This window comes from Vollenhovia emeryi, unplaced genomic scaffold (assembly GCF_000949405.1).
Source record: "Vollenhovia emeryi isolate VEMERY1.0 unplaced genomic scaffold, V.emery_V1.0 DF939177.1, whole genome shotgun sequence".
NCBI lineage: Eukaryota > Metazoa > Arthropoda > Insecta > Hymenoptera > Formicidae > Vollenhovia > Vollenhovia emeryi.
In genome coordinates this window covers 685,701-700,129 of record NW_011967189.1, presented here as the reverse complement: position 1 = coordinate 700,129, position 14,429 = coordinate 685,701, and the positions used below count along the sequence as shown (strand labels likewise).

General features: G+C 41.1%; 1 protein-coding gene across 3 annotated transcripts in view; it reads right to left on the bottom strand.

The window, feature by feature from the left end:
• LOC105563359 overlaps positions 1 to 14,429 on the bottom strand; it is a 70,487-nt gene that overhangs the window by 25,225 nt on the left and 30,833 nt on the right. The window contains exon 1 of one of the 3 annotated variants that reach the window (XM_012014893.1): positions 1,637 to 1,742. The exons of the other annotated variants lie outside the window; for them this stretch is intronic. The gene's annotated coding sequence lies outside the window, so the exon portion shown is untranslated. Of the gene's footprint in view, positions 1 to 1,636; positions 1,743 to 14,429 lie in introns of those variants that run through there. 3 annotated transcript variants of the gene reach the window in all.

The following is a 14,429-nucleotide window of genomic DNA, read 5'->3' as shown; positions in this document are numbered from 1 at the left end:
TAATTACTAATCGGAATTGATATTCAATATTTACAAAAATATTTGTAATTTAATATTTTGTATATTTATTTACCTTCTCATCTACCATTTAAAGCGATTAATCGTGAAGCTACTGTGATTCAGAATTCACATATTTTCTAAATATGTATTTATATAAAAAAATATAGTAGAATAAGTGTTTGAATCACAGTTTGCAGAAAAATGGTCTATGTAAATGTCGTCACGCGTTACAACAAACATTCTACGATATCGTCAATAAATATTCGGAGCAAAAACATAAATACTGTCTAATGAATATAACACAAAAAAACCCCACACTTTTATGACTTTTTGCCTGTCGATAAATAAAATCTGCACGTAGATCCGCACGTATGCAATAATATTTGAATTTCTGCCTCTACATTTATAAATTTTAATGTGCACATAGTTGAGTGCAGAATAAACAAAATATCCCAAAATGGCTGGATGAAAGTAAGATCGACTCCAAACTCAGATTATGAAAAATGATCGACTATGTAAATTTACTTCGGTATAATCGGATAAAAACATCGTAATACAAATAATGCGTATGCGATGCGTACGCGTATTATTGCCAACTGTTAAGGGAAAAAATTATTATCAGTTTGCAATAATCGAGCTGCAGCTGTTACTGGGATTTAATATTCCATGCCAACGTCAATCACATGCAGTTCCGCTCGTTATAAATTTACATAGCAATTCCCAGTGAATTCCAATGGGAATTTCAGTGCATTCTTCGAAGCTCATGAATATCCAGTTATCCCAATTGATCTTGGGAAGAAACGAAGGGAAATGCGCCCGACTACAGCTTCATAAATTCTGTCTCTTTCGCCTCCTTTCCGTGACGAGCACTTTGCTTCGTACTTGAGCACAGTCTCAAGTGAAAACGAATTGACGATGGCGCTAATGGTAAAAACGTGCTCATTAATCTCAATGGCTCGTTTGCGAGCCACCAAGCGACTCATTACATACATTTTAATCTAAAGAGTATATTCTACGTAAATTGTGAGCTAAACTCGATCGAGCCGAAAAAAATCAAGAAAACAAATGCACCAGCACCGCATACAGCGAGGTACATGTGCCGAAATATTATTTAACTTAATTTATAAAGAAATATCTATATAAATGCATAGATTATATTATATACACATATGTGCGACAGGCGTGCGCGTGCGACTGGAATTTACTCGCGCACGTGTTCCAAACGGGATTTATGAAGAGATATTCTGTGCTTTTTAACGACGGAGCGCCTTAATTATTCATTCAGAAACACTTTGCACGATCACGATCAACGATCCGATGAGGTTCTACATGTTCGCTTATTCGAAAAATATATCGCGCATCCCTTTGTCGTTATCGCGCGAGAGGCGTTTGTCGTTAATTAAATCGACAAATGTCGCAGCCCGCGGTACTGCAATCGGAATTACGCGATTCCATTGCACATGTAAATATTCGTACCGACATCGATCGGATTGTGGCGCGGTACACACAAGGCAGGTTCTCACACCTGCCCGCTTTTCATCTCCCGCCGTCGCATCGGCCTTTGTGCTTGCCAGACGTGCATTAAAAAAAAAACAATCATTCGTATCCGCAAAAGCTGTGTCAATTATGCTCCTACCGTCCCCTTTTTTCTCCCTCTATGTCCTCTGCCGCGCGTGTGTCGCGTACATGCATTATATTTCCTCTCTTACGTCATCGCCAGTGCATCCCTCCTTTCTATCGATGCGTGGCACTGCGAACAACGGTGTGGGCGTTTGATATTTGCGCACTGAGAGAGCTCGTGATTTCGAATATCGCCCACGCGTCGCAGACGCCCACCTCTCGGGCTGGGCGCCAGCGCGAACGGGGACAGACGCGGGGTGGAATTTTGTGAAATTGAGTTCGCCGCCTTAATGAGCGGCACTCGATGAGCTCCTAACGAGGCGAGATCGCAGTACGACGCCGCCGAGTGTTTGACGCGAAACAACTTTGACATTGTTACAATTCATATTACGTAAATTCGAGATATTCCTTGATCGCCCTTTCACGTTGATGCGACAAGTGGTCTCTCTTGTCAGTGGATTGCTGCGGAACTCTATCTCGGGACGCGTATATCTTGAAACTTTTTCGTCGACAGACAGACGAAAAATCCGAAAAATCAAGGCTAAAGTTAAAATTTACAAGATAAATTGAACGTTTGCATATAAAATAAATAAGGTAGGCAAAAGCTACAAAGAAATACGTCACCGAAGGCAAGAATTTTTGCGACACAACTCAATTCGCACTTTCATGCGTAGTGTTTCTCACGCTGGATATTAGAATGCTAAATGCATGCATCGCACGGAGTTAACATCCTTGGCGGCCATAAATTTTCCCCGATGCTAACGGTACGTTGCCAATCGTTAAGGATCGAGCCCGTGTTCGGAAGAATTGGCTCACCTTCTCATGTAAAAGGTATCGGCCGATCAGCCGTGAAACATCTTTCAGATACAGTTAAAATTCGATGGTCTCGTCTCGGAATATCCGACCGCTCTCGTCGCCTCGTCGAGACAAATGTATTTAAAATGTTAACATGACCGGCACAAGGACGTAATGTGACAGATAGCGATTACGATATGCATTCAATTGTCGCAATAATTGTGCTTTACGCGTCGCTGGTGCCGATATAACTGTGAAACCGATTACAAATTAAATGTAGCAGAACAAATTTGCATTCCTCTATTCATTTCGCGTTTCAGTTCGCGAAAACGCAAACGTACGAGGGAAAATTTCGCGCAGCGATAATGTGTGCTCTAAGCACTTTATTCCTTAGAACTAAAAAATGAAGATATACAAGGTATAAAAAAATCTCTTTGCATTTCCTTTTATGCCATTTTCTTGTTGAGAGACTGTCAGAGGAATTATAATGCCGTATTTCGAGTGCCACTCTGCTGGATAAATGTACGAGGAAAAATTCTTACAAATACGCGACGTTATTCAAATGCGTTCCTTCTTTTCATTGCATACAGAATTATCACGTGGAAAGATGTCACGTGGAGAGTTAAATTGTAATTGCAAATTGGTAAAGAGAACTAACTCTTTCAAGTAGTCTTTATGTTAATCAGGTTTTAATTCGCGGGGGTTCGCTGTGAGGAAAAATTGTCACATAGAATCTGTTGAACTGTAAAATGCGTAAGTGTTTCTAGTACACTCTGCACGCGATAGACGTGAAACAACAAAGCGAGCAGTATTAATGAGAATCGAGATTGAAAAGCTTGTTGTTTTACTCAACGCAAATAGAAGAGAAGGAGAGAGAAAGGTTGCTATTGTAAGCTAGGTAAAAAGATTCTTTCTATGTTATTTCCCTCACTATATTTACCACAGTAATGAGTTTCAAACAAAGTTATGACCGCGATTTACCTGTGCGTTTCTCTATGCAAAAAGCTCGATGTATTTATAAATATTCATAGGTCAAAATCTTTCGCGTCTGTTAATTAACACTTATCATTACTCGCGGCTCTGCCGCAGAAAAATTGTCGACAAGAATACTTTCCAGAAGTTTTCCCGCTTGTCCCTTTAGTGTTTCAATTTATTAATTAAAATTAATTAAAATTTGTTTAAACAGTGATTGTCTCTTTGACATTTCTAGCTAAAGAAAATGTAATTGCAAAGCAACTTTCGTTTTATTATATCCGCCGTATGAGAGCTCCGCCAGGAATAAATAACCACGCTTTGTATTTTCCGATCAAAAGTACGAACCGGCCTAGAAAGGAGAAGAGAGAATCGCGGTTTTTAAATTATATCTAATGGGGTAAACACGACACAATCGCTGCAAGCGATTTATGCGGCAGTACAATTCTTTCGGAATGTGACTCTCTCTCTCTCCTCTCCTTTCTCGTAATTTCATTGGCACGCTGTGACTCGGGTGCACGGCAAAATCAGCTTGTTAAAATAATGTTTGCGCTCGAAAGCGATTTATGTGAACAACTTTTTCCCGGCACAATGTTGTAATGGGGTCCAACGATCCATGTCGCTCATGCCTGATGGACACGTCAATTGGATTTATTGAATTTTTTCAGATCCGTTATGTACGTCTTACATTCGCGCAAAGAAAATGTAAATTTCTAAACATTACTGTAAGTTTCTTTTGATATCCAATTTTTATTACTCGCGATGTGATGAACGTTCCGCGTTTATCAATCTACAGTTATTACTTTTCTCTTCACGCTCTCTCATGTCTTCTTTTAGATCGGAGCTTCCGGAATGCTGCCTTCATTCCATCTACTTTGTCATTTCCGGCTTTAACGCTCATAATTATCGATGCTACACGGAAAATAAGTAAATTATTATAATTACTGAATTAACTAACGCGCACTGGTATCGCCAGGTGTGCCTAGCAACCACCTAAACCAGTAATAAATTTGCTTCGAGTCTAGATAAGCGCTCGATATTGGCATTGAAAAGTTGAAGAATAAATATCTGAAATTAGGCCAATGTCTGTAATAATTAAACTTGGCATTAAATCGCCGTAGAAAATAAGGATAATCTCCGGGTGTTACTGAACTACAACGTTCTCGAGAAGCTCTTCGAACTTATTTTCTTCACCTTGCTTTGTTGCTTTTAATTTTGCTCGAGGCAACTTTTACACGTTACATTTAAAATATATATTAAACGTCTTTCGAACTTCTGATAAGAAGTAGCTAAAGTTATAATTGTATAAGTACTTGGGATCTTTCAGATTCTTCACAAGAAACGTTAGCGCTCGTTAGTGCAACGTGCTAGGCTGTATTCCTCGATATTCCTACAAATTCACCAGTAAAGTTTGTTCGGAAATACCGTGTTAAATAAATTAAAAGCGCATCCTGCATTTAATAGTACGCTATTTCACATATTAATGCTAGTATTGCGTCACGAGCGAGGTCAAACAGCGCTTGTCGGCCGAACTGTCAGAGGCCGAGGTAATTTTGCAATACAAGGTCTCATTTAGCAGCCGATGATCGGAAGGCAATTATCTGACGCGCGAGGGCGAACGCGCGATTTTCCCCGATTATTACGACCAATGCTAAACCACTGAAAATGTCACAGGCGTGACGGACCCGGTGGATGGATGTTACTGGATCGGGTTAAGTGGCTTTGGAGAAAGCCACACAACTACACACATACACACAGCTACCTCCGCCTTTTCCTTATGCAGTCACGAAACCGCCGGTGCATCTCTATGCCGCGCGTAACCGTCGGCAAACCGTCACGTCGACCTTCACCCGACGGTCGCGTCGTCGATGCAAATCGACGAGGAATAATAACGCCGCGCTGTCGTAAGTCGAGAGGTTTCATTCCCCTAATCGGGACAACGGGTAGTTGTCTGAGGCACGCGGACTTACGTTCGCGGGGATCTCTCGCCTCCTTCGCGCGCGTCTCGGCGGATTTATCGTGAGACACGCGTGAAAGTTGTATCCGAGCCTACCGATTTGCCGATTGATAGCGACGCGAAAGCATCTCGATGATCGGCGGTATTCAATCGCGGCGTTAGAAGCATGTGTTGGTTAGCTAACTCGATATATTGAGAAGCGTAGGTTTCTTAATCTCTATTCTTCCGAATTTTGCGATAATGTGTCGTTATTAATAAAATTATGTAATAGAGAGATTGTGAGTCTCTTTTTACTGTTTTTCGTTATAATGTTGATCCTTGTAGTTTATTTTCAGACTTTTATTATAAATGTGTAATAAAGGCCTGTGTCCAAGATGCTAGAACTTGATCAAGTTCTAGTCTCTAGAAATGTGTAGCCAATCAGCTTGCAGCTATTCCAAAAAAGATTTTTTACTGTTCATCGTTATACTGTTGATCATTGTAGTTTATTTTGAGACTTTTATTATAAATGTGTATAAAACCCTGTGTCTACGATGCTAGAGCTTGATCAAGTTCCCACCGCCGAACTTGATCAAGTTCTAGATTTTATGAGTATAATTTGGCACCAAGTTTTAAACTGTAAAGCACATCGACGAAAAATCGGCACTTTACTGTTGGCAGTGGGTCAACAACCTTGTGGGTTAATTACAACGTGGTAGTAATACCAGTGTCGCGGGGCGAACAGAAACGCAGAAAAAAAATGTAAATTAATTGTCGTCGCAAAAATGAACATTAGCCGCGTGGAATAAAGCAGCTGGGAACGGAACACTGAAGTATAACAGTGAAGTGCGTTGTCACGAGTTTTTTTCAACAAATCTCAAATTAAAAGGAACTCCGCTAATCGCGCAATCCTGTTATTTACTTGAAAGTATATATATGTTTCCTCGACACCGAGTAATCACAAGTTTGTACCTTATCATTGCTCGTCGCAACGCTCTCAATTTCTCAAACTAAAAAAAAGGCATCGCGGTTCATTTCTGATTCGAGATCAGGATGACCTGCATATTCCAAGAAAAAATTCACCAGGAAACGTAACCATTCCAATAACACCTTTACTGATCCTTACGTGCGTTTATTGTACACTTCTTACCGCACGTAAAAAGCTATTGAAAAATTATTGGTAGCGTAGTTTTATATTTAATGGTTACGGAGAAAAAAACAACCAAATGAAATTAGCACATTGATACAAAGAAACGCGATTGTGAATAAGAATCTGTAGACTATTACATTTTAAGCACACTGTAAATGTCTAAGGGCGAGAGATACGTGTGCAGATGGACGAAGGTATGTGCTAAAAAGGAAATCTCAGATTAAAACCTCATCAACTTGCTTTTTACTCAGGTGAAAAGAAAGTAAATTTTCGATCAATCTAACGGTGGCTTGAGACGCGCGTGGCGACTAGCGTGATCACGGGTGACCAATCCGCCGTGTAAAAATAGCAAAGGTTGCGGGAAACGGACGCGGTTGCTTCTGGTGCTGCCGATGGAACCAGCGAGATAGCGGGCGCCTGGGAGCGCGAAGTGCGTCGGCGCTACGACGTCGCTGCGCCGCTGTGCCGTGTGATCGATCAACGGATTTTCTTCAGGATCAGCGCGACCTGGCGTAGCCGCGGCGCAGGGTCAGGGTCTGACCTTGGTGGGATTCTCGATGACGTCGCGGGGATTTGAGGACCGGGTGTGCGCCCGGGATGACGCTCGACAATTCGACGAGCGTCCCTAAACCTTCGAAGAGCCTTCAAAGGGTGCCACGTTTTAAAAACGACTACATCGATCGCATCGTAGCGTCGTAAATCATAGATTCGACCAATCAGGGTCGAATTAGAAGCAATCTACGACCTTTGCGACACCACGACACGACCAACGTAGAACCGGCCTTAAACCAACGTGGGAGAGCGCGTATTCTTTCCGGTTCTTTCGCGGAAAAAAGCTACAGAAGAAGCGAGAAGGAACGTAAATTACAAAGATAAGTGACACACGTATGAGGCGGAGACAAGAAGGGCGAGAGTTCTTGCCCGCTTATGAGAATCCGCCGCGAGCGTCCGCGCGAAGAAAAATGAACGATCACGTCATGTGAAAGGGCACGGAGCAATCCTGACCCAGTTTTCCAGCCGTGTCCTGGGTCATGACCATCGATTGTTTCCCCTCTCTGGTCATGGCGTCGCGACCCAAATGTTTCGGATCCTTCCCTGGGATTAGGCGCTGTAACGATCGCCGGGAATTTATGGCGTTGCGAGGTGTCGTGCGCGCAGCGTGTCGTAGCTCCACCGCCAAGAGAATACCACCTCCCGTCGCACGTGCAGTTTATATCGTAGCTTGGATCTTGTCGGATCGGTTACAGGTGTCTCCGACCGGCGCGTATGAGGCGCGTTTAATTGGGATTTATGTCGGCGGTGTACACAGTCTTTCCGGATATTTCGCCGATAGCCGCGAGAGGCTAGCGGCTTTCCAAGTTTCTTCTCAGGACGCTTTTCTGCTGAGAAACTTGTCATTCGAGTCCGCGTGTAAACCGTGAATTAAGTTGGACACTCGAGCAATGAGGAGAGCGAGGGTGTCTTGCTAAAATTATATGTCATTTATCACACAGCCTGTTATTTGTAATTGGAAAATAGCATATCTTTGCGCGAGCCTTTTTTCTCCGCCGTTGGACGTGCGATATCTCATTTACCGGAAAACTCGTGGGCACGGATGACTTCGAGAGGCAGATTAGACGATAGATAAATAAATTTGAGCACACTCCACTGAGCGTCCGCTACAACTTACAGCGTTATTAATCAGCGTATAATAGCTGACGCATGCCACCTGAGGTATATAATCATTTATAGGACAATAGCGATTTCGAATCTATTAGTGCTCCGCACTGGCACTGCCGATGTCTCGTTATCATGTAAATTATCGCAAAGGCGAAGTTAATATAATGCGCAGCTCATGTACCGCGTTTCATTACTATTGTTACATCCTCGTACGCTGCACGCGGGGTGATCGAGGCATCGAGTTTCAGCGATAATAAACGTGACGTCGTCTTACTTTCTACATTTCTTTTCGGTTCTATAAAATACATTTATACAGAGCCACGGGCCTTAACCCACTTACCGAAAGTCACGATCACGGTCAATGCTTGTGTGCTCGATCTTGCAGCATGCGTCATGTTATGGAGAGAAAAGAATCGTCCACGTCGGTCGGAGAGAATCATTCGATAATTCGTAGTTTCACTAGTCGACGGATCGGTTGTAACAAATTGCGTTAGTAACTTACGTTAGCGCCCATTAGTGTATAATGTTGAGCATTAAATATTAATCGTATGCGCCTGGGCGAACTTGGCTAACGCAGTCGAACTAATTAATGTATGTTTACTGCGTGCGTTAATACTAGCGTCGACGGGCGCGGAAATGTAAAAACCTTAAAGCCCGGTAATTTACCGTGTATCCTACGCGGATAAAACACGCTCGTATGGCGCACCTGTGTACTTGTAAAATAAATGAGATTCCATTCAGCCGCGGACGACACCGTGTACCAAAAGATACAGGTCCTGACCTACTTCGAACCAATCACGTTCGAGGCCCGAACTTCTTATGCTCTCTAAGAAGGCGTATTCCTCAATCGGAAGTTGATTTTGACGCAATTACTATTCGACGGGGCCTCTTCGAGATTGTGCCCGTGTGCGTGAAGAGGGATGCTATCTACGTTAGATGTCATCTCTCTGGAATTCTCGCACAGTCGAAAGTTACTGGACGAGTCTGAAGTACCGTATGGGCCTAGCACACATCTGAAACGCTGGGCTTAGATTTCTGTTCCTAGGATCGACTCGATAGAAAAATTATGACCATGCCGTCGCTCACACGCCAAGTATTATATAACATTTCTGTAATCGATATTAATATCGAGATCGGGCGTTCGTAATTTTAGATCTCAGATGCGGACAACGATTAACAAATGAAATCACTATACGATTAAAATTGCTCTACCAACGACCGACTCTATCAGATCAATACTGCGTATTTTATTAATTTAATTATTTATTTATTTCCACCTGTCGCAAAAAGTTTTTTTACTTGTGCAATTATTTTACTCATTTACTCTTTACATTTTTTAACTAATCTCGACTTCCGGCGTCTACCGATTTTATCTCACGACTCACTTGGTATTTTTTATTGTATCGATCTATAACTAAACACTGAAGAGGACCGTATTCCACGACCGAATGGTTTGTTTTATATAGACTGTTCCGTAATTTAATATATTTACTCACATAATATTTGATGTTCGGCTTCTATTGCCTTCGTTTTTAACTTTTTTACATTAGTTAAAATTTTCTTCGATGTTACGTAATATATTGAAATAACTGTAGTATGTGTGTATGGAAAAAAAAGACAGAATTGTTGAACATGACACATTTTGCCTCAGTCAGTGCGATTTGGAGCATCGGCTGAAGTAAACATGCACTCTTTTTAAACAAAAACTTCATATCTATGCAAATAACATGCGGAACTTTGCCCTTTGTAGTATATTTTCTCGCAAACTTCGATCAAGCTCGCATTATTTTTGTATAAAATTTTTTAAGTTTTATTTTAATATTAATAATAAAACTTAGGTAAATACATAATCAATATAAAATATTCAAGATCGATTGTTGTATAATACCGGTTTTCAAAGTTATTTCGAAATTATTAGCATACCCCACAATACGTATTGTACTTTACTTTCTTTAGTTTTATGCCGTTCTCCTAATTTCAATTGTCTACAAAGTCACGTGGAAAATTAAATAAGTTCCATGACAACTTGAAGAAGTTGGGTTTCGCGATATTATTCGAATGTGTGCCCGAGTATTAATACAAAACAGTACCTGAAGTGAAAGAGCTATGAGAACCGAGACCGTTATCAATTACGCATTCCTGCGTTGCAAGGCTGCGTTTGAGAGAGCCATACATGGATTCTTCGAGACTCGTCATAATTTCACCATGATTATACGGGAAGCAAAATGGTTTCGTGGTTTCACCATCTCGTACGAATTACTAGGATACAATCGTCAATTATTGATGCGCGTCCACGATGACGGCGCGTTGTCGTTGCTTTAGAATTGTTGATTTCTATGAATTACATTTCCTTATCTCTAGTGAGCTCTAATCAAATTCTATTAGCAACCAGCTACGACTATTATCTAATATCAGGACTGTAATATTGATAACGGCGTTCAATTATGCTGTAGGTCGAGTAATTGATGAGGGTGTGAATAAACATTAATGAATACAATTAACGTTAATATGTATTTTACGCGCCATTAAAAAATAATTAGGTATTAATGTGCCAATTTATATGCTCTTAATGAATAAAGCACGACACATTTTACACGCGATACTATTAATGTAACTATACAGCTTAGTTTATATTTCTAAAAAGTATTTTAGTTGATAGCATTTCTGTCTTTAAAAAATTCTGGGATGATAATAGAAAACTATTTAAATAACTTTAATATATTAATTGCTATACGCAATTATTATTGTTATTTTTTAATTATTGTGCACTATAATTACATGTAAATAATGTAATCGCGTGTGTGTAAAATCAATGAGTTCCGACATAAGTATTAATCACATAAAATCGACACGGCCACGACGATCTGATTTTGAAATGAAGTGAAATTCAGCTGCAGCATGCTAATTAAAATTCCTGGTAGCGAATTGCTATCCGCGAAAGCCGTGGCGTACCTTGTCGAACGTTTCGTCTCGCTCCGATTACACAAATAGGATTACGAGTAACCTGTTTCCTTTGTAAGCGGAATATTTCAATGAACAGCGGGACGACAATGTGTGTGCAATTGAAAATCATGTAAAAAATTTAAAAAAAGGATGTCTAATACACGAGCTAATTAATCCGTTAATTAATTAACATAACCCATTTCGTATTGTATTATATAATGTGAAATGAATAATAGATCATTTTGTCGCACTGCATATATGAAAGAGCTTGACAGCTCCAAAACGGCAAATAACGAGATATACCGTACAGGTATATTATAATAATATATGACTTATTAAAATGCTATGAAGTGAAAAGTTAAACGTTATATCTGTTCTCATTAAATGTTGTACAATTTGTTCTCTCCTCCCTTTTAGATTTATTACTAGATAAATATTTAACGACACAACACATGACTTTAGCAATGCAAATTTGCTGGCATTGTGATCTCAACGCATTATGCCGTCGGCTCCGCGCGGTGTGTGCGCACGCTGAAAGCTCGAAAGTAATCGGAATCAGGTAATATTGCAATTTCCGCGTGCAGCACGCGGCACCATTATCACGGTAATAAGGATATACGCGGGTTTCGTGCTTTTCCCGGTATTGCGACGTGTGATAAAAATGTACTTGAGACCACTATCCGGTTGGCTCAAGTCATATTTTCTCCGGTCTTCCTCCGCGCGCTTGCGAAAGTTACTTTGATTAAAAGCAAGAAATATGATTTCTGATACGCGAGATAATTAATGCGATAATTAATAAACATTTCGCTGCGATGATACACGTACGTGTGTAGTGGTACGAAAAGTATGCGCATACGTATTCGCGATTTTCATCCAATAATCCGCATTCCGTTAAGTGTATGTCATTAACGGTAATGAGATAATATCATTAGTGGGACAGAACTTTATATCAAGCAGACGACAGACGCGCTATGCGAGTTGTATTTATCTCGTAATACAACTCGTTACAGCACTCTATTGTAATTATCCTCTTGTATCTGGCAGTAGGAACACTTACTCGGCGAGAGAAACCAAAGACGCGCAGACACCGGAAATTGGACGTTTATTATTAGCTGCTGATTAGATCTCCGCGCGCAAAGAGAAAAATTGCGGAGATTAAACTGTTGCTTGCAAGAAGGCGGAAAATTGATTGCTACATTTTTAAGATTAATTGTACGCAAGCGTGGCAAAGAATGATTATTCTGCCAAAAACCTTAAGTGCAGCACTTGGGGGAATATAAGAAATGGAACGTCTCTTATGCCATTTAAAAGGGATGTCCGACTTTTATAAATTTCGATTTTGGCAATTCTTCTTGAAAGACAAAATGTGCGTTAAAGAGATTTGCCATTTATTTGTAACAAAATAGTATCTCTTTTAAGGTACTTTGCGGATGTGGCAACGTAGGTTACGCTATTCTCTTTGTTTTTCGGCTAAGTGTTCTTTGCGTTGTCGCTTCTGCTCTAACACTTTCTTTTTTATAAAACGCCCTTTATATCGTAACTGATTTTCCATTATGATAATTAAAATATCTTTTCATAATTTATCGCATTTACAATGAAATGCGATGTTGCCACAATCAACGCTCTGCTAACACTACGCAATTCAGAATACTATTTTATTTTCTGTAACTCTTTGTTACTTTATCGGTCTTTTATATTCTGAGAGAAGCAATAGTGTTTAAAAATCCGTTCTTGAATTTAATATAAACGAATTCATCGTCTACTGAACTTTACTGGTCAAGTCTCATTTTGACTAGCATACTTGGGAAAGAACTACCTTAAAACTATTTGATAATGTACGGATTACGGATATTACCGGTGTATTAATTGCTTACTTGAAACCGTTAATAACATTGTAATACGCCAGAAAAATTGTGTTTACATTACGGCTTGCTTCTCCGCTCTATATCTTCTTAATAAGGAAAACTTATTAATTCCTGTAAGTTACGACGAAGACAAAGTACTCTGGAACTTTTTTAAACGTAATAAGGGGAAACCTCGTTTATCTCTTTCAGACCGCTCTCAAAGGCGATACGCATTATCGCTCGCTTTTTCTAATTAAAATACATAAAGTTCCCGATATATTGTTACAGGAATATCAAATGGACGACTACTTGTTACAAAGACTGTCGTCTATAATTTTCATTGAAAAGTAATTGAATGAAACGAGACGCGGGAAGCCTGGAACATTTTGCACAAGCGAGACAAGAACAAATGGTACAACTAGAATTCTAGCTCCGTCGGAAATGTATTTTCTTTCCATAGAACGAAACCCCAGAGGCATGAAACTTATTTAACTGTTTCCGCAAGCGAGCGCTTACGGAGTAGATCTTCACGCACGGCATCGAATCGGAAGCGATATTACGCAACCATCCAATTTCAGCTATAATTGTTAGCGTCTTTATTTAAAAAACGGTACTGGCATTAGTCTAAATTTTCTAACTATTCAATTTGCTGCTCTTGTTATATAGCATTTTTTTTTGCCAGGAACCGTAAGTGTTAACGCAACACAGAATAGCCGGCGACAAGGCTGCGCGGTTGATGAACTGTCTTGTCGCTGAGATTATCAGCTGGCTATACGCTGTCATTGCGCTCATCGAGCGATTTTTATTTGGCTCTTCCATCGAAGATTTCCTTCTCTTCCACGGGAAGAGTAGACATCGAGTAGGATCGCATCTCATTTTCACGATGGTATCGCGAAGCGTTTCCTGAATGGACAGACAGAACCTGGAGCGGCCAAGAGCGACCGGTGGATGAGTAGGACAGTGTGTCGCCGTCCTGCACGTTGGGCCCCGTTCTTCTCCACGTGACCTGGCCACTGACCCACTTTGGTTTCTCCTGGTTCCCTCTCTCTGTCTTTCTCCCCGACAGCTCTCCCCCTTCCGACCCCCTTCCCCCCCCCCTCTCGCATTCGACGGCTTCTGTCCTCCGTGAAACGGTCCCCCCTTCTTCACTGAACCGGGCTTCCGTCGAACGTTGAGCTGCCACCACCATAAACGACTTCCACCATCGGACCGGCCACCACCACCGATCTTCGTCGAAGGCGCCGCTTATGACTTAGCCATGCGATTCCAGCAACACATGCCGTGGCACAAGGTACGACGGCCAGACAGGTACCATCCCGTTTGCTAGCCGGATGGACGGTCGCGCGGTACAGATTGGTGCGAGCGCGTAAGAGTCACAGAGAACATTTCCAAGTGCGATCGGTTTCGGTAGCTAGTCCTACGAGAACGAGTCTTGGTATCGCCGATGCCGCCTATGGGCGCTGACGATCGACGAGTGCGATAACGCGCGCGATAAGAGGCTCGAGACACG